We start from the raw sequence: 21228 nt of genomic DNA, 5'->3' as shown, positions 1-21228 counted from the left end.
TGAAACACCCATCGCCCAGGGCTACCTTTAAAAGAGACGCTTGCAGTGCGTTATAATGGGCGTGTCCAGGAGGGCATGGAGATCGGCAGGTCAGTGCGGGAACACGGTAAGCCCTGGCTTAACCCAACATAGCTGCAAAGGTGGCCACCACATGCGCACTTACGCGTATGTCTGTAAAAAATGCCTGGCTGGCGAACCCATGACCCGAGCCTCAGAGAGCAAGAGCAAACCAGGTTGAACAAAGTTTTAAAATGACTTTTGTAATCATTACAACAGTAATTATGAAATGTGCCTGTGATTGTTAAGACAGTGTGGGTGGAGCCCCTTCACCCAAAGCAAGGAACCGCCACTGTTACATTTAATTTTGAGTGATGTTTGCTGCTTGCCTCCGTAGCCACAGAAGCTCCAGTTTTCGGATTACAGACTTTAAGGTAAATCCGTCTTCATCACTGCCAGATATATTGTGACAGTGATAAAATCCTGTGTGAAGGTGGCGGGCTGCCGCCTTCGGTCCAGGCTGCTGGAGTGGAGTGTAGTCGGCGCGAAGGTCCAATTCCATCTATGTCAACTGTGGGTTTAACCGACAGGAGACGCAGTTGGCGGGTAATCAAGTTCGTTTGCCAGCAAGGAGCAGGGGCGGCTCTAGGCTCATGGTGGCCCTGTGCAGAAGGCGCAGGTAGGGGGCCCCGGAAGAGGGAGTCCGGGCGGGGCGGAGCTCAGGAAGGTGTTTTAATAAAACGTCCAGAAAAGGCGTTAGATGACCAGTAACATGGTAACAGAAAAACGACGTTTACTTTTTGAGTGCTCATCACTTGGATACTTTGTTTTATAATCTGGGTCTCTGGAGGGACCCCTTTCAACAAGAAAAACACGTTGCGCGTCCGTAAGAGAGTTCGGCCACAAAGTAGGATCCCTCCAATCACATAAATCATATTCAGAACACGGGTCTGTAACATGGTCTTGCTCTTTGGCTTACTTTTCAATACCAGCATCATCCATCTGTAAACTCTGAACCTCCTTCAGAATGCCAGTTGTTGATGGACCGATGAATGATGTTTCAGTTTCTCTGTCTGAGGGTCTTTTGTAATAATCCTCATCCTGAATTGGTAATTGCTGCATGTTTGTATCAATTTCAGAGTCACCTTGTTCATTTTCTTTGGTCTGCTCATGAGTATCATTCTGCTCATGGATATCATCATTTTTTTGTTCTTCTTTATGGTCGTCAGCGCCTGTTTTACCTAGTGCATCAGCAGTACTCTGGCCAGAGGATTCTCCATCTTTAGGTTTCCCTTGGGTGATAAAGTTCAGGATTGCTCCTTCCTGTGACACTACGAAAGCCTGCTGAGCCACCTTTCTCTTTCGTTTCGAATAACCAGATTTGTGTACTCGAATTCTCTTCATTTTGCTTGCAATGCAGCGGGCGAGGCTAGCAGTGGGTAGGGAAAAAAAGAAGACAATCAGCAGTGGCGGCTGCTGAAAGATTTTGATGTGTCATTTTTATTTTCTTGCAAAAACAACAGTTGATGGACAGAATGCAGAACAATGTCATACATTCACCCCAGTACAGAGATCTGGGCCTAAATCCATCGTTGTTTTGCTCACCACACCACCCCAGTTCAGACATGGCCATATGCAAATCAGCCTTGACCCTGTGCCTCATGGGAACAGTCCAGCCCGAACTGCCAAGCCATGTCTTCCCTGGACTACACAATGAAGGACCAGCATACCTTAATGAACGAGTGAATTTCCACCAACCTACCAGGAAAATATGTTCCAGAACCATCTCCCTAGCAGCCACCCAATGCAGCCGCTGATAAAACAGTGGAGGCCGCTACTTCTCCCACCTGGCAGTGAAGACCTGAAAACCCTCCCCCTGCACCTCAGAGCCTCACCATCGCTCCAGCAGTTCAGGAAGGACCACAAGACCTCGCTGTTCAACCAACAAGCAGCATGATCCAGCAGCATGAATCCCACACCGCCTCGAGACCCTTATGTGTGAAGCAGCTGAGCTTTACAAACCCTGACTGATTGATAGTAATTACCCTTCCCACTACATGTATGACACATTATGAGGACTAGCCACATATGGAAGGTTTATTTGAAGACTGTTATAAAACTATAGGGTAGATCATGTGACTTGGCATACAAGGTCTGTTTTATCAGTCCACTGAGAACAGTAGAGCCTGGAGAATAGTTCATGATCTATTTGGGAAGTGACCTTAGAAGGAAGAGAGTAAGCTACCTTGAAATCATGGCACACAGAGACCTGTCTCAGTACGTCACTAACTGATCCTGAAGACAGCCTACAGGTAACCAAAGACTCGTCCACTTTACCACATTGTCAAAAGACAAAATACAATATATTTAATTAAGGTTTCTTGTATAGTGCCATATTCCAGCAACCAGTTCTGCTCGCTTTGCAGAGCACCTATTAAACAAGGATTAATTACAGTGAGTCCTAAGGCTATGAAAAGGCACTAGAGGTTCACTGAAGCAAAATTAATGTGCAAGGAACATCCAGTCAGGAGACAACTTTCAAGCAGACGTACGAATCACTAGCACAGCGTACCAACGACCCCATGGGCCGTGGCATAAGTAAGGAAAATGGCCCCTTTGGCTGCTGCTCAGGAAGTAGAATATAGCAATTATCAGGGTTCAATGGGCCCCTGAGGGTTTTGGGTCTCAGTACCACTGTACTTGCTGAACCAATGGTAACTATGCCCCTAGTATGGACAGAGAAGGCTGCTTCACCAATTGCAAACTGAGGACTAGTTAAACTAGTTTTCTCTGCTAGTCACATGACAAGCACTGGAATGTAATTAAAGAAATGATCAAGAAGCCAGTCTCCTACCAAGGTCTCTGCAAAAGGGCATTAGATTGAGTTAACATGGGTAGGCACTGCCATCCTATTCCAGGCGTCCATCCATAGGTGCTTGCATTTCATGTCTGCCTCAACACCATATAAACAGACATATCCAAATGCCAAGTACATTCGAACACTCGATGTTTTAAAAGATTTGTGCAGGCAGATCCACTCATTAGATCACAAGTATCAGCTTCATACTCTGTTTTCATGATTGTTGATAAGTAATTGTAATCATTTTAATGAATCCTTAACATTACGTCTAACACCTCGTACCCTGCTCTCCTCTTCCCCCCAATACGACCGTGCCTCCCAAGTTACACCTCCAAAAGTCACCATGCCTCCCCTCAGCCACAAGTAAACACCGCCCCTGCACTCCTGACTCACATTTCCCTCAACATACAGCGCCGATCTGTACCACTCCCTACCCCTGGCGCACAGTGACCACCTCTCCGACCCGCGCCCTCTCAGAGATGAATCGTGAGAGAGAGGCTCTCTCTCACGATTCATCATGCCCTCCCTTCCCATGACCACCAGAATACCTCCAGCTCGCCACCTCACATGGCTTACCTCCACCCAGATCCAAAGCACACACCATCTACAATAACATCCTCACCCAACCTTCCCCACGCCCCCGGCTCCTCACCCCCACGGGCTGGGATAGATTCCTATGCCTGATCTGCCCTCCTCCCCAGGGCTCCCCACACCCTCGTCCAATGGCTCACCTTCCCTCGGGTTCACTCTGCAGTGGCACACGCTGACCTCCTCACTCCCCCTCCCCATGCCCTGACCCTCGGGCTGCTCACCTCGCAGCTGGCACCAAAGGTTGCACACTGGCATGCTATCCTCTGCAAGGCGGCCTTTCTTGCCCAGGGTCTCTAAGCGCGCCGGTGCATGGCCTCGGCCGGTCTCGGTGCTGCTCGCTGCACGCCGGGCACGGGTGCTGCCACCCCTCCTGCCGCCAGTGATGCATGGTGCTTCTGTAACCCCTTCGCTGCAGGACTCGCGGGCACTGCGAATGCGCGCGCATGCGAGCCTCTGGAGGTGCCAGATCTGGACTATTAAAACAAGCTCGATTCTCCTGGAAAATAAGTTCTAAACAAGCACAAGACCTACCAGAAGAGCCCGAAACAAGGCCAACCCCACACAAAGACGAGACTGGGTTAGAAAGGAAAAGAGTATAAGAACAACCATTCAGCGTGCATCACATTAGATTTAGCACGCCTCAGTTGTTCATGCGCCAAATCCCTGCCAGGGGCCGCCACGAATATGTATTGTATCCGATTCCTCGTGGTGGCCCCTGGGGTTTGGTGGCCCTGTGCAGGTGCACAGCTTGCACATGCCTAAGGCCGCCCCTGCAAGGAGAGCTGGGTCTTGCTAATGGTTGACAAGGTGATGGAAGTCTGGATGGCGGGATGCAAGGCGACAGGTTCAAGAGCTGCTGTGTTGTAAAATGTAGCGTGCAGCCCTAATTTTTTTGCATATTTTATATAGCGTGAACTCGACCCGAAGGTATTGGAGCGCTGTACATGAGCACCGTATTTACATAACACATTCAGGCACGGGGAGATTAAGTGATTTGCCCAGAATCACAGGATGTGGACGCGACCTCGAGGCTCGAACGCTGGTTTCCTGCACCAGAGGCGGCAACGCAGCCGACGGACCACATCCTCTCCCCTTTGCTTCCTGACAGACATGACGTCCCATTGAGGTGAGACGTGCATAGTGGAGCTTTAACAATTTTGTTACAGTTGTGCTGCAACATTATCTCACTAAAGGAATAGGGAATATGGGACCGTCTTTGAAAATACAACAAATGCTTCCAGAAGAATTTGTTTTGAAGGATCCCTTATTGTTTATTCTCTATATAAATGGCGACAAATAAACGCATGTTGGGCCGCCATATTTTGAGTATCCCCAGTCAGAGGTATGCTTGCTGTTATGTTAGCCGACACTTCTGAGTGTGAGCAATGCATTCTGCAAGCACGCACTAAAAAATATGAGAACAGTGTATTAAAAGTATTGGACAAATGTTGACAACAGGGTCAAAATTAACAAGCATTTGCAATGCAATAGGTCTTGCATTTGTAAAAGTGAAAGTTAGTTCCGTTATAAAATATGTTTTTTATTTATATTTTCTGGTTTGCAGTTGACTGCTTATTTAATGAAAAAGTGCATGTGATACTACACTATAAGCTTTTACAGGAACTGTACACTACAGCTATGACTATATTAGCGTAAAAATGCGAGAGGAGGTCAAATAATTTACTTAGAACACCCTCTCCAAAAGGAAAGCCTTTGCATTAATAAATCATATATTCAAGTTTAACCTATGGATAGGGACACAAGTTTTGTTTTATTGGGAAACAATCCTATTTGACCAATCCATACTGTGGTACTGTAAAGTAGAAGCCAAAGGTTTTGTGCTGTGGGGGGTGGTTTCCTTCAGTGAGGAAAAAGAAACATGTGTTTTCTTGATTGTTGAGCAATACGAATTCCACACCCATGTACTGATATTCACCAGCTATAGTTATTATCACCAACTACCCTTATGGTTCTTTTCACTGAAGTAGGCCTGGAAGTAATTCTTTGTTCACTGATGCTGCCCACTATAATTGGGGAATGTCAGTGGTTTTTGGCATTAACTTTATATGTATTTCTACTATAGGTCCAATAACAGACTTTTTATGAAAGACAAGGACAGACAAGCACGCACAATGATCCGTTGGACCCAGGAGGACAAATACACAAGTGCAGTGATCCCACAGAGAGTGGAGAACAAATTTACAAGTGCTGCAATGCTGCTGATTGTGGAGGGCAGATAAATGACTGCAGTGATCCCATGAGCAGCCTTAATCATATATACCAGCGCAGTCATCGTTTGAGCACAGGAAGGCAGATGTTGAAGGGCAGGGATCTGATAGGTAGCGAAGATAGAAACAAGAGCAGGCATCCCATTGACAAGTGCAGTGAAACCTATGGACTTAGAGGAACAGGTATGCAAAAGGAGGGATCCTTTTAGGTAAGGTGGACAGATATATGAAAGCAAAGGCCCCATGGGCAGGGGACAACAAATATACATGGTAGTGCTATTGTCTAAAGAGAATAGTGATTTGGTTGGCTTAAGATGGAGAAAAATAAAAGAACTGTAAAGCAATAAAGTAAGGGGTGATATTAAAATAAAACAAGGATAAACACACATGCACTCACAAGGTCACAGGATTGGAGAGGATTATCAGCCATGGCTGCTAATTGTGGACAGTAACCGCCTCTCCCTCTCCATGGCGTCTGGCGGGGAGACCGCACAAGGGAGATGCACTCAGCCTTACATTGTGCCTCTATGAACAGTGGGTCGTATGACAGTGCTGCCAGAAAACTAGCTGTGATGCAGTATTTTCTCACACAAGTGGGCAACTTAAACAGCTCAGTGGAGGGGCAAAAACTTGTTGCCCGCAGTTTGACATTGGGCATTGATGTAAATAAGGGATGCGGCATCTGGCAAGTTGAGGAAGCATAGAACCTTGTGAATGAGCTTTTGTCACCTGCCCCTTTGAGACTAAATGTTTGCTTGAGGAACAGCATGTCCTGTTTGTCTTCTCCAGGGACATCTCCTTCTGGCTCCTCCACGAGTTCAATGGACAGCGCTTTCTTGCGGCCCTGCACCCAAGCTCATGGCTCAGAAGTGGCGCCTCTGCTCCAGCGTGGAATTTCCTATCCTCCCTTTGTCACATACCAGATACCATACTAACGCTTTCACTCAATACGTTCATTGGTGGGGCCCATAACACCAACACTCACACACACACTCATTTGTTCTGCTCTTACAGGAGAGATAGATGTTCCAAACGCTGTTGTGAAAAGAATATCTTATAATCTAATGAAATTCTATTTACATAAACATACACTAAATATCCTTAATCCAGCACATCTTGATTCTGAATCTCAAGATATTCCTTCCACTTACTCGATGGATCAATTTAGTTGAATTTGGAAAAGTGATTCTAATCTTTTTCATTTAGATTCAGATGATAATAAAAACCCCAACACATTTGCTTGTTAATCAATAATATTTTTATCTAATAAATGCAACATTTTTAGTAAGAATTTTATTCAATTCACAGAACATCATAGTTACCTAATCTGGCTATTAGTCGTCCTCTTAAGTCAGTCAATTCGTCATGCAGCACACTACAGTCCCAAAGATTGGGTCTAGACCATAAGCGTGTATGCATCAATCAATGCCCATCAGTCTAAGAGTCCTCAGTTCATCAGGAAAATGGGCAGCAATGTAGTCTGTCAAAGATTCAGGGAATCAGCTGTCCTGCAGTGTCACCGTCCTCTCCGTCAGCATAACGTCAGGAAACAGGAAAGAGTGAATAGCTAACTCACTCGTCTACCTTCTTTTATAATGAAATTAATGACAAAATGTAGCAAAAGTCAGTTTTAGGCACTTCTGATTGGATGGTTAAGATCGTCCGTTTCGGTTTCCCAAAGTCTATGATGTCACACTGTCAGACATGATCCATCCGGTTTATGGAAATTGTCCATTGTTAAAGCTCTTGGCAGTAGTCCAGTCATGACCTTGTCAGTGGTACAGGCTGTGTGGGTCATCTTGAGGCCACTTGTTCAGGAGCCTGGAGCATGCGAACTTAGTCGGAAACCTCGTGGAATGGTAGCTGTTTCGTCGAGTCCGTAGGTCGGCCATTTTATCATAGGCCAAATTGGTCAACTTAAGCAAAACACAAAAAGTAATTAAAACATGGAAATAACGAATAAAATGTTTAACCCTCATTAATTCCCATATGTGTGTGTGCTTATCTAGCATATTGGCGACATTTAAAGCGTTTATACTCACCCAATGATGTCATCTGGTGCAACTTACAATTACATCCCAAAGGCAACATATACCATGTAATATTCTATTTTTCTAGTGTTAGTATGCATACGTATATTAGTTTACAAATAATTTTAGCCATGCAAATGCAAATCCCACATGTAATTCATACATTAGTAGGGTTGATTAGATAGCAAACAAACACATTAATACTTATTATAATTAATTGATTATTCTAATTAGTATGAACATGCAGAATGGTGGGGTATACACATTTTTTGTTTTACCCGCTCCATCACCTCCACAATGAAAAATGGGTCTCTTAGGAAAAGGGGAAAATCTAAACATGAAGACAAAAAGCACAATTCTGGCAAAATAAACAATTGCGAGCGACAGAATGGCTCATGTGATGAACTTGAAAAGATTTGTTTTGTAGAAGAAAAAATGTTGCTAAAAAATTCAGTTTCCCCGGAAATTCGACATATTCCAAAAAAAGAGGTGTTTGCAAGTCTGTATTCTGACCTGGGAGTTGTGCAGCTTAACAGCCCACAATCTTGTGACTTGGAAGATGAAGACAGTAACGAGATGTTACAGGAACTCTTAATTAATCAGAGTATTGTTGACAAAAATGGGAATGAGCTGAAAGACACTGAACACAACGCAACTACTTGTCAGTTTTCTGGCTTGAAGACTGACAGGCCATCAGTAATGGACACAAAACACAGCCACATCCCTTAAACGGTATTTTATGGGAAGAATGTTTCTTTGTTTTCAAAGATAGACAAAAGACAAGTGCCCTTCTTTGTGCATGATAGGAGAGGTTCAAGGTGTGAATGCTAACATTCGCTATTCTTCAGAGGTGGCATCAATGTTAAATGAATGACTCGGACAGTGTGAGGAGGACAGTGATTGGAAGGGAAATTAGCACGCATGCTAAAAGTTTCAGGAGAAATAAAGTATTGCCTTCCAACACGGACACTACATATAAAACTACAAACAGCACAATTGAAAAGGTGTTCTGTGTATCCCAAAAGCCATCAAACATTGTGTATCTGTATTTCTTTCAAACAGATGTTCACAAATGCCTTCCCTATAATAAAGACCCGACCAACAATGTGGTTTAGGGGAATCGCGAATGGCCCAAAAACTGCAGTTCTGACAATACATTCAGAGACGGACATGAGGCTTTTTGGGGAGGAGTCTTATGTTTGAAAGTGCTCAGGCAATAACGGATGTTGGTGCGGACTCCTTCCAGAAGCTGCTTCTTGCAGTCTTCTCAAGGGATTTATATGGTCATCCGCCCACAATAATTATAAAAACGTGCAAGTGGGCACTGTGCTTCAAAATGAAGTGCGGAGCCCATGCATATTAAATTTATGCGCATGGTAAGACAAAAGAAAACCTGAAAGCAGGTGATATTAAAATAAAACAAGCATAAAAACATGTGCTAGCAAGAGTCCAGGATTGGAGGAGGATTATTTACTATAGCTGATAACTGCAGAAAGTAACCACCTCCCCTTCTTCATGGTGTCCAGCGGGGAGATACACTCAGCCTTACATTGCGCCTCCATGAACCGATAGGCAGCTTGCCTGACAGTGTAAAGGTAGTGTGGTGCGGCACCTGGCCACAATGTAAGCCTCATGAATTAGCTGGTGCCTGCACTCTGTTTTGCAGTACCTTTGCTCCTACACCCGTACTGCACCTATGCCCGGAGCTGCACTCCTACATCTGTCGGTGTTCCTAGGCTATGGTTATCGGTGGGGTCCTGGCAGGTGAGCCTTCCGTTTTTGCTTTGCTCCTTGGGCCGCTGGCTCCGGCTCCCAAGACGGTCAGCGTGCTACTGGCTCTAGGCTGCTGCATTAACATGCAAGAAAGGATAGGTGGCAGGACCACTCTTAGAGGCCTGGGTTTCATGATTTTATTAAGTAATGATGAAAGCGGGTACCATGCTACAACATGAAGCGCGGCGCTCATGCATATTAAATTTATGCACATGGCGGCCATGGTTATACAAATAGAAACATGGAAGCGGGTGCCGTGCTAGGTGCCATGATGATATAACATCCCTAGCACCAAATAAAAAGAAGCAGTCCCTAAACAAAAGCCCTAAACAGCTTGTAGCGTAAGTAAACTGTAGTTGGCCGGTACTCTTTGCCATAAAACAGAAGTGATGTTTGGGGAGCACCAACCAATGAAGGAGCGAGTAAACAAGAACAACATAGGAGTCACCAATGACGAGCAGCAGCGGGTTACACTACATATACAAATTATATCAGGTCTTGCAGACAGTTCATGTGCGCTGCCTAGGCTTAACCTAAAAAAACTGAAAGCGAGAAGAGAAAGAAAACAAAACAAAGAGTTTTAAAATGTATATGACTTGCCATTCATTTAGTTGAAACACTTAATGAAGCCATATTGAGGGGTTATACAAAGAAGAGTTTCAAATACATCGATACTGAAAAATCCGTTACACAAGTTCGACTGGTGTTCTTATTCGGACGCCAATGTATGCCCATTTTCTCCAAGTATCTTGAGGCTGTATGTCTGGGGAGCATTACAAACTGACTCTAATCAATCTTCTCAACAAGAAAGGTGGGAAACATGTCGACATTTCGGTCTCTCAATGTTTTCATGCCTGAGATCATCCTCAGGACTTCATCATTCATATGGAAAACAAAAGGCAATTTTTTTCACTTCACATTTCAGACATTGCTCTCTTTAATCTTCATAGGGGCTTTTTGGTTTTCATGCTTCGGATGCAAAAGATAAGCATCACTGAATGTGAGGAAATTCTCTAAAACGTTCTTGATAAGTATATCCCTTGTTGGCATCATTAACTGTTTTGATTTGAGTACCCAAACCCACAAGGATAGACGGGGTTGGCCTTTTTGTGATTGCTATTCATTTAGTTGAGTCGCCAGATAAAACAATTATTTTGGTGGTATTTCTGTCATGAACGTTTCGCTATTTTTGACAAACTGCTGTGAAAATCAAATACTGAATCATGCCTTCTCAAAAGGGAGAAAGAAGGGGTACAGTGGAGAAAAGGGTGAATCCCGGTCTGCTATTAGGGAGAATGAAGCCCCTTTGCAAACACAAGGAAAACATTTTCTCTGATGAGAAACGTCTTCCAGCTTCCTGTTCTGAAAGGAGAAGGACTCCTGCCCTTAAATGGACGATTTTTAGATGAAAATATTTAAAGTTTTAGGTATACCTTAATGTCATAAGCTGTAGAACAACATTTCAGACTAAAGTGCATGAGAAAAATCGCCATCTGGATGTCCCTTAACTGTTTCCTATTAAATGGGGGAAAACACAGGTCCTTCTGTTTGGGAAAGCCCAGCTCCACTGGTTAGATGACTCGAGGCCGGCTGTACTTGATCCAGCCCTTTCACGGAGCAGAACAACAGGCATTAATCATCAGTATTCTGGAATATGGCAATGCCCTAATCGTCGCTTCAAATGAATCCCTTTTATCTAAAATGTAGGTGGTCCAAAACACCGCTGCCCGCATGGTCAACAACTTGTCTCCAAGGACACCGTCAGACCCCACACTCAGAGTTCTAAGCACTGTTCAAATTGCTTGCCCTGACCGACAAATCCTTGTCAGGTTCAGGTCCAAAATATCTATAGGACAGACGTACTTTGTACCTCCCAGACAGGAACCTAAGAACCAAAAATCAACTTCTTTTATGCCCCTGGTGTATACGCATGTCAAAATATGGTGGCCGGGCTTTCTGTTACCTCGCCTGTTCCATTGGAACAGTCTCCCTCTATTTATCCGGACATGCTTCAGTTTTGCTGGTTTAAAAAAATATCTAAAAACCTGGTTGTTCTAATTAGAAGGATGTTCTATTTAGATGCCATTCTTTCATCCATATAGCAAGCACAACATCGAGATGTCCCCTACGGGGAGAAGTTGTTGCGCTATACCAAGAACCAATTCACATAACATAAAGTGAAGACATTAGCTTGATAGATGTTGCACAAAAACTTTTCTCGAGGCTGATCCTGAACCGTATTATGGATTGGGTTGAGTCATCTGAGATTTTGAGCAACTACCAAGCTGGCTTCCGAAAGAGCGTTTCCACAACGACCAGATCTTTAGGCTGTGCATGCTCTATTGGAAAACAGTCAAGATAGAGGGGGGGTCCCTCTATACAGTTTTTGTCGATCTCCGCGCGGCCTTCGACCTAGTTCCCCGCATAAAATTATGGTCCGTGCTACAAGATTTAGGCCTTCCTGGGCCTCTCTTGCACATACTGGTGCGTCTCCATACTAACAATTATGCGAGGGTAAGATGTGGGAGAGGTGGCAGCCTTTCAGCTAGTTTTCCTGTTGAAAGGGGGGTAAGGCAGGGGTGTGTCCTGGCGCCCACCCTGTTTTGCCTTTATGTAAATGGTCTCATTTCTCACTTAAATGACGTACCCAATAGAGATGCTCCACGTCTTGCGGGTACTGGCATATCGGCCATTATGTTTGCCGATGATACGTTGCTTCTTGCCAAGACCCCTATGGGGCTACAACGTGTCTTGGATGGTTTTGTATCCTTTTGTAGTGATCGGGGGTTGGAGATCAATACGGCTAAAACTAAATTTATGATCTTCAACCCCCCTAGGTCCCTCCGACCTAATCCTACCATAAATGGAACCAGCTTAGAAAGAGTCCACACTTTCGAGTATTTGGGTCTAACATTAAATGAGAAAATGACCTGGTCTCATCATCAGATCAAATCAAATTTAAAGTTAAATCAAAGGGTAGGGGGAATCCTGAAACTATGGAACCAATCTATGACCCATCCGATTGGTCCGCCTCTAGAAATTTATAAAATGCAGGCTCGTGGGGCTTTAATTTATGGCGGCGAACTCTGGGGCATCGATTGCGCCCCTGAGATTGTCGCTACGGAGAACAAGTTCTTACGGAACCTGTCTGCCCTTCCATCTAGTACGCCGCTACTTCCCCTTAGGCTCGATATGGGACTAAGACCGATAAGGGAGGAACTCGGAGTAAAGCCTTTAACTTTTTGGAGGCGTCTCTGGACAACCCCTGAACTTTTGAGTTATCGATCTGAACTTTTGGAACTCTATCTTCATCCAGCCCTGGGTAAAATCCCATGGCTGAATTATGTCAAAAATGAACTTGCTAAGCTGGGTTTACAGACCCATTGGACAAAACCCTTAGAGACCTGTGCGACCATACCCCGCAAAGAACTTGTTGCTCTTTACCACAATTCTAAGCTCTCGGCAACCCTTGCAACTGAGAACTTGGGATCAATGACTGCTACATTTTTAATCACTAAGGATCACTATACATTGGAAACCGTCCTGAATGACATTAATCCTGTCGCCCTGAGAAAACTATTTTTACAATGGCGATATAACGCACTACCAGTTAGAGCACTCACCAGTAGGTGGCACCCGCCTACCGCAAAAAATTGTCCTTCATGCTCTAGTGAGCTGGAGGACGACATTCACTTAATGTTTTTCTGCCCTATGTACACTAAATCTAGGAAGAAATGGATTGTTCCCATTTGTAGGAGCTGGGGATTTAGACGACATTTAGATGCATATAGGCTGCTGAAAAGTGATTTATCTCCTTCTACCGTTTTTGCTATTAGCAAGTACTTAGCAGCAATATGGTATATCAGAAGAATTCACCTGACAAAATGAAATGTAAACTGTCTATCCTTGGCTAGGACTATGTTCCAATTCACTTTTTGTAATTGTATTCTCCCCAGTTTATAGTGTATTTTTTATTTATGAACGATTTCTTTCTTTAAGATAATCTGTGTGATTCAAATGTACTTGTATGTTTTCTTTTATGATTCATCGAATCGAAATAAAGATTTAAAGAAGAAGAAGAAGACATTATTACACGGAAAGAAGCTGAGACATCTGACATTTGGTACCATTTGTTCTCAGTAGGAGAGGAGTGCTACGTTTGACAAGAGGGAGGCCCGTATATCATGAAGAACATATGTGGCCACCTGCTGTAATACTTGAAGAAAGTAAGAGATGAAGGTAGGGATTAGTTCACCACCTTAAGTGCTCTATGTTCAACTAATCCAGAAACTACTAACTGTACTCAAGTCAGGATATGTCAAAGAGTTACATTTTAAGTCCACTTGACACTTACTTGGGAAGGCAAACTCACCTACGCAAACATACTGTGTATTCAAATAAACCAAAAAGTGCATTACTTTCTAGTAGTTTCCTATACTTTTTGGTTTACCTCTTAAAAGTAACCAACCACCAGTTTGAAATTCGCACATAAAGTAGTGAACATATTACTTACTGGTAAAATTCATTCCATAGTCCAAATCCTTCCTATCACAGTACATTACTAATTGAGGTGGGAATACTATGAGCTGACAAGCTACCAGTGTGGTGTATATTAAAGTGACACTGATAGATATGCATAAGATGATGTAGACGTTGGATGCTTTTTGTGTTGTCTTTATTTACCTTCTGCTATAAAATGAATAAAGTTGATTTATAAATAAAAAACTAATTGGGAAGGGCATGCCCCCGTACAGGTAGTGCTGTCAATGCTAGATACAGATAAAAACTCAGCTTTTATTTTACGTTTACATTATATATAGAACGTTTGTGTAAAATACTCCTCCTCAAAAAATGAAGTAGAAACTCTGTAAAAAGTAATATTTTGAATTCAGCTGTAGAATCTGTGAGAATGTGGGTTTCTATAGCAGTAACCACCCCCCGCCCCTTTTGCTGTTTTTTTGTTACCAGACTACTGATGCTCTTTGACTTGGTGTGCCCTGGGCTCCTGCCAATCAGGTGCCCAGGGCCTGTGTTCCTTCCCTAAAACTGCCTAACAGCCAAAACCCAATTGGCATCTCTGGCCACATGTCAGCCCCTGGTAAATGGTACCCTGGCATACCTCAGTCACCCCTCTAGCTGGGTGCCCTATGCCAGTGGTGGGGGTACAGGTGCATGAGACCTGTGCCCCTACAGTACCCAGGTCCATTCCTGGGCACTGTAAGTGCAGTGCTGCCATTAAGAGTATATAGTGCTGGGAGGTCGTCAACACGAACTCCACAGCACCATGATGGCAACACTGAAGTTTGGAATCAAACTTCTCAGCACATTAAACCCGCACTGATGCCAGTGTGGGATTTAATGTACAATGCACGCCAGAGGGCAACTTAGAGTTGCCCCCTGAACCTAACCTACAATCCATTGTCTTGTCTGAGGGGCTGCCTAGGCTGCCACACAGCAGACATGTTGCTGGACCCCTGGGTAGAGAGCCATCCGCTCTCCTGGGCCTGCAACAATGCACATCCTGGGCGAGGTGCTAGGTCTCCTCCCCCAGGATGGGCATGCCGCCTTTGTGAGCTTCTCCAGGCCATTTGCTGTACTCAGCAACTGGCCCCCACCGGTTCTGACCCCCAGTCTGGCGGGAAGACTGGCGGGAAACCCCAAGGGAGGAAAGGAGGTGTGCCAGCCTCTGCCAACCCCACCACTCAGATGGGGGAGGCGAGGTGAAGCACATCTCCGGGCTCTCACCATCTTGATGATGGGGAGCCCTGCCCAATCAGGATTAGGTCACTGCCCCCCTCCCACAGGAGAGTGGCAGGATAGGGGGTGTACCCACCCCAGGGAAGGGACCCATTGGTCCCTGCCCTTTACCTACCTGTAACGCCCCTAAATTTAGTATTTAGGGGCACCCTGACCCTTCCTTCCTCAGATCCTGAATACGAAACAAGCAAGAAGATCAAGAAACAAGAAGACCTGCTGTGCAGCTGTTAACAAGAGGAAGACACCAACTGATTTGGCCCCAGCCCTACAGGTCTGTCGACCCTCGAACCTGCTCCTGCTAAAACCCGGCGTCTCCAGTGGTCAGCAACCTCAAAAACCCCGGAGGACCTGACTGCCTTGTGACTCTACAAAGACTGGGACTCCCACGAGCAGTGGTTCTGCTCAAAGCAAGTAACAAGCCCCTGGTGCCAACCAGGAACCGCGACTCCTGCACACTCTACACCCGCCAAACCTGGCCTGTGCCGGAGTGGACAAAGACCACGAGGACGTCCCCCCGGCGACTGTGACCGAGAATCCAGCACCCAAGGACCCACCTCGACGCTCCTGAAGACGCCTGCAGCCTCAGAACCAGGGACCCCTCCAATCCTGACAAGCAGAGGGTAAGATTTCCCAATGCCAGAAGGCACCCCTGCACCCGGCACCATCCGGCCCCCTGTGCCCAACTCCTGGGTGCCTACCTATCCTCCAACTTCCCAACTTACCTCTCGAAGTGGTGGTCGCACCTGAAGAATCTTCGTCCCCGAGCTTGCAGACTTTGTTCGTCACTGAGCTTCTCCATTGAAATCCATTGAGCGCCCGATGGCTCAAAAGCACCCTGCACCCAGCCGCCCGAGTGCCCCTGGGAGTGCAACCTCTATCCTAATCTACTTCCCCACTTGCCCTGAGCAAGTGTCCAGGAACCCAGCTCCCACAGCCGCGTGGCCTGCTTGCCAGCAGCCACCAACCAAAGGCCCCCTGCCCGGCATAGGATAACATTGGGACTAACTCACTCTGCACCCGGCTGCCCCTGTGCCGCTGAGTGTACCTACCTGACCCTGGGAGACCCCTGAGTCTATGCCAAGAACCTTAACTCTGCCAGTCGAGTACTTCCCCAAAAGCCGATAACTCACTTTTCTTCCATAGGCTAACATTGTCTGGTTTCACTTGGAAATTCTTCTCAGTGTCGAGTTTTGAAACTTTAAAATATTCACCTAAAATCAGCCGAATAACGAAAACGAAATTACTCACCTGTTATCAGGAGAGGGCCCAGTGCTGGATTTTGGTGCCCAGCACTGACCCTGAAAAGCAATTACATCTGTACTTACCGCTAACTTGATTTTCCTCCATAGGATAATATTGCCTGGTTTTCACCAGAAATTCTTGTGTCGATTTCTGAAACTTACAAATATACCTTAAAAATCGCCTGTATAACAAAAGCGATTTCTTTCAACTGTTTACAGGAGATGCCCCAGTGCCGGATCCAGGATCCAACACTGAGTTAGAAAAAGTAACGATAACCCTACTTACCTGCTAGGTGAATTTCCTCCCATAGGATAACATTGGTGATTCAATGTGAAAAAGTTTCTAAGTGTCAGCTTTTAAAATACAATAATATTCCTTAAAAATCATACCTGTAAGCAAAACGTTTTTACTCTGCGACCTCTGACCCTGTTTACCAGGCAGGTCGCTCTCCTCACCGCCACGCAGCCCCCTGTGTGACCACTGACCGCTGCTGCATTGTGTCTGCCTGCGTTAGAGTGACTGTGCCCTCCTTAAGCAACTCAAGACCTGGTTGTTCGAGCAGTAGCGGACCCCCCTCCCCCAAGCGCCTTGAGACCCTCCGGGTGAGTAGCACGCTATACAAATGCTTGATTGATTGATTGATTGACTCACCTGGTTCCAGGAACTGTCCCAGGACTGAATCTAGGACCCAGTCCTGTGGTAAGAAAAGTAATCCAAAAAGGAATTAATTGCATTTACTAAGAAATTCCCATTGAGCTCAATGTATAATTGTGTTGCCTATTGCAACAACTGTAACTACTGTGTTCAAAAGTCTATTGCCTATTCAAAACATTTATCTGAAGCATCTCATTCTGAGAAAGTATATTTTGATACCTATTGTTGGTTTTAAAATAAGACAGCTATATATTTTTTATATACAGACCCTTGGCCTAGAGTTCAGTTCTTGAGTGTGTGAGACCATTTGCTGACTGAGTGTGTACAACACATGCTTTACACTGTCCTCTGATACTGCCTTACTGCTCGACCAAGCTACCACTTTAGAGAGTAAGGTTATATCTAACTTTAGCATCTGCCAAACCTCTGGGGACTGTGGACTCTGTGCACACTGTACCTATTTGGGAACAGTATATACAGAGCCACTTTCTTACAGAATCTGACTATGAACAGTGTTAGAACGCATGAAACTAATGAGTAATGACTTGAGATTATGATTGTTACGAAAAGATTTCTTGCATATTGATAAATCATGTTTGTACTATATTAATAAAACATAAACTTTTTATGCATATTAATGGGTGTGCAACTTTGTGATAGTTGGTTATTTGCCCGGCTGTCCCGAAAGATTAATTTTATATGTTATGGTTTGGAAGAAAAAGTATTCCTAGTAGCAACCCTAGTATCGGAAACTACTGCCTCCTTGAACATAAAGGTACTCTCAGAATTACACAAACCTTCTCCTCCTGAACCGTCTGCAGAACGTTCAGGAAGAGTGGAACTGGTGGAAAAGCATACATCAACCCTACTGGCCAGGGTACTGTCAGAGCACCCCCCTTCCCGTAGGTTGCCTGGCATCACATCTCTGAAAAAATGTGAGGAAGAATGGCATTCAACTTGGAAGCAAATAGGTCTAACCAAGGTTGGCTGAAGTCCTCTACACCACCTGAGACACATGCTGGCTGATGTGAAGGGCTACAGAGGAAGGTATATTGCGGCTCAGCATGTCCGAATTAATATGGTCTCAGAAAACACAGGGATGTAAGATGTGTTTCTGCCCATGTATACATGGATTGGGAAAGGTGGTACACAGGTTTACATTTTACTTCCCTGTGATGAATTATGTAGGTCCTCACCACTTGATTGTCAGTTCTGTTGAGAACTGGTTTGCTCACTATGAATTGGGTACAGTTCCTAAGAGCATGTCAGATCGCTGCCACCTCCTTTCAGTTGGAAGTTTGCAATCTATCTTACTGTGCCAAATGTTCTTCATCTCCAGAGTTGCCCTCCAGACCCACAGACATCCATCCATTGATATTGCATGGGCACAATTGCAAGCAAAGCAATTTAGGAACATTGATTATAGTATGGTGGACCTAAGAAGCATACAAAATAATGTGTACATATACTGCTAGGTACAAACATATATTTTATTATTATTTATTATTTATGTTTTATATATAAAGATTGCATGCTATATTCACATATCTTTATGATTTAAGAACATCAAAAAAAATGTTAGAAGTGATGATAGCCTCTATGTTTAACAAATCTTTAGACATAGGATTTCATATATTTTATCAAAAAGCATGATCAATTTTGCTAAACATGAAGAACATCTTTAGACATCATTTAAATTCTAGCTTCAATCTCTGTTTAGTTTTTAGTAAACAATATAGTCATATATGCATGGCTCTGTAATTGTTGAATCCTACGCGCGTTTCGGCTTGGAGCCTTCCTCGGGACGCCATGTGTATATATATCTCATGTAACCTTTTTTAGCATGTTCAGGACTTGCGACTTTAGGATGGGAGCAGGGTTGTGGTTTATCAAGGATGCTTAGATTAATTTCCGAATCAGAAGGGAGGTATGCCAATTATATGTGGCAGTGGGTGTGATTTGGTCCCTTGATGTTTGTTCTGACCAATTTTGCTATGCTTCCTCAGATATTGAGCAGCAATGTGTTCCCCTCTGACATCTGATTACGAAAAATATATGATGTTGTACGGTCGCGATCAACCGCTATTTAAGTTGTGGCAACCGGATATGATGAAATGTTACCCCAAAGCACGTCTGGACTCTCCGTCCGCCTATATTCGGCTTCTTCTTTTTTTGGCGACTTTCATCCTGTTACTACCCAGCTATTGCCCTCCGTCATTAATTCATGAAGTCCAGACTTGCTTTGGGGTAACATTTCATCATATTCGGTTGCCATAACTTAAATAGCGGTTGATCGCGACCGTACAACATCATATATTTTTCGTAATCAGATGTCAGAGGGGAACACATTGCTGCTCAATATCTGAGGAAGCATAGCAAAATTGGTCAGAACAAACATCAAGGGACCAAATCACACCCACTGTCACATATAATTGGTATAGCTTTCTTCTGATTCGGAAATTAATCTAAGCATCCTTGATAAACTACAACCTTGCTACCATCCTAAAGTCGCAAGTCCTGAACATGCTAAAAAAGGTTACATGAGATATATATACACATGGCGTCCTGATGAAGGCTCCAAGCCGAAACGCGCGTAGGATTCAACAATTACAGAGCCATGCATATATGAATATATTGTTTCCTAAAAACTAAACAGAGATTGAAGCTAGAATTTAAATTATGTCTAAAGATGTTCCTCATGTTTAGCAAAATTGATCATGCTTTTTGATAAAATCTATGAAATCCTATGTCTAAAGATTTGTTAAACATAGAGGCTATCATCACTTCTAACATTTGTTTTGATGTTCTTGAATCATAAAGATATGTGAATATAGCATGAATCTTTATATATAAAACATAAATAATAAACAATAAAAAATATATTTTTGTACCTAGCAGTATATGTACACATTATTTTGTATGCTTCTTAGGTCCACCATACTATAATCAATGTTCCTAAATTGCTTTGCTTGCAATTGTAGATGCACCCTGATTTAGGAATTTTTTCAGGGGTACCCTTATTTCTTCAAATATTGCACGGGCACACCCTTTTTAGATTTTCTGGAACCAGTCAACATTAGTGATCATGAATTATCTCTGCCGAAACAAGAACTATCTGTTAAAAATATTGAGACGCAGGAGACCAATGATCCAACAGATGACGATTGACTATAGCATTTAGATGATAAACCCACAGCACAACTGCTATTTTAGATTTCATTAAACCCTGCATAGTTAATCAGGTGAGCTGAAACACTGGGTAGAACTAAAAGATGTGACAAGTGGTATTGTAACTTCAGTAATCTCTGCTCCGTTAGAAACATATGCCCCCCCTGAATGTTGGAAATGGATCCATTTAAACACCGCTGCTATGCCAGTTAAAGTTAAGACTTTTGTAGATTTATCAAAAACCCAAGCGATTCTAAGGCTTGATACACTGTCATGCCCATCATCTCGGTCTTAAAGAAAGAAGAAGCAGATTTTAGCCAGTCATGAAGATATCGAAATATATGACTGAGCACCTTCCAACTGCAAGACTGCCACTAACAGAGCTAGTATCTTCCTGAAGACTCTCTGTGATGCCGACAGTACGACTGCAAGAACCTTTGTTACACCGTGGGCCAACTCACAGCGCTACCTGTTTCCTCTTCGCTGGTCGTGGTGCAGCCTGCGGTGCCCCTCCCTCCTCTTCGGGGGCACCGCGGTACAGCATCGCGGCTCGCTGTGGCCATTTCAACGGCATAACGGAAAGCACCTGCGACGCCTGTTGGTTTTCGGGCACGCCGCATACTGGCATGGCGGCCCATCTGCTTCCCGAGGCACCTTGGGACATTACACTCACCTGGTGTGGGCGTCTGTTGATCCCCCTTCCTGGGGGGCCATATTGTTGCTCCAGGGGCGGCCTTAGGCATGTGCAAGCTGTGCACCTGCACAGGGCCACCAAACCCCAGGGGCCACCATGAGGAATCGGATACAATACATATTCGTGGCGGCCCCTGGCAGGGATTTGGCGCATGAACGACTGAGGCGTGCTAAATCTAATGTGATGCACGCTGAATGGTTGTTCTTATACTCTTTTATCTTTCTAACCCAGTCT

The 21228-nt window shown here is 44.3% G+C and overlaps 1 long non-coding RNA gene across 1 annotated transcript in view; it reads left to right on the top strand.

Annotated features, from left to right (window-relative positions):
* The window catches only part of LOC146870875 (uncharacterized), a 76623-nt gene that overhangs the window by 8584 nt on the left and 46811 nt on the right, over positions 1-21228 (top strand). The window contains exon 2 of the long non-coding RNA XR_014979792.1: positions 13543-13718. This is a non-coding gene — a long non-coding RNA (uncharacterized LOC146870875). The remainder of the gene's footprint in view (positions 1-13542; positions 13719-21228) is intronic.

The sequence above is a fragment of the Triturus cristatus genome, chromosome 1_1 (assembly GCF_964204655.1).
Source record: "Triturus cristatus chromosome 1_1, aTriCri1.1, whole genome shotgun sequence".
NCBI classification, from domain to species: Eukaryota; Metazoa; Chordata; class Amphibia; order Caudata; family Salamandridae; genus Triturus; species Triturus cristatus.
Note: the sequence above shows the minus strand (reverse complement) of the source record. Positions and strands in the feature narration are given on the sequence as shown.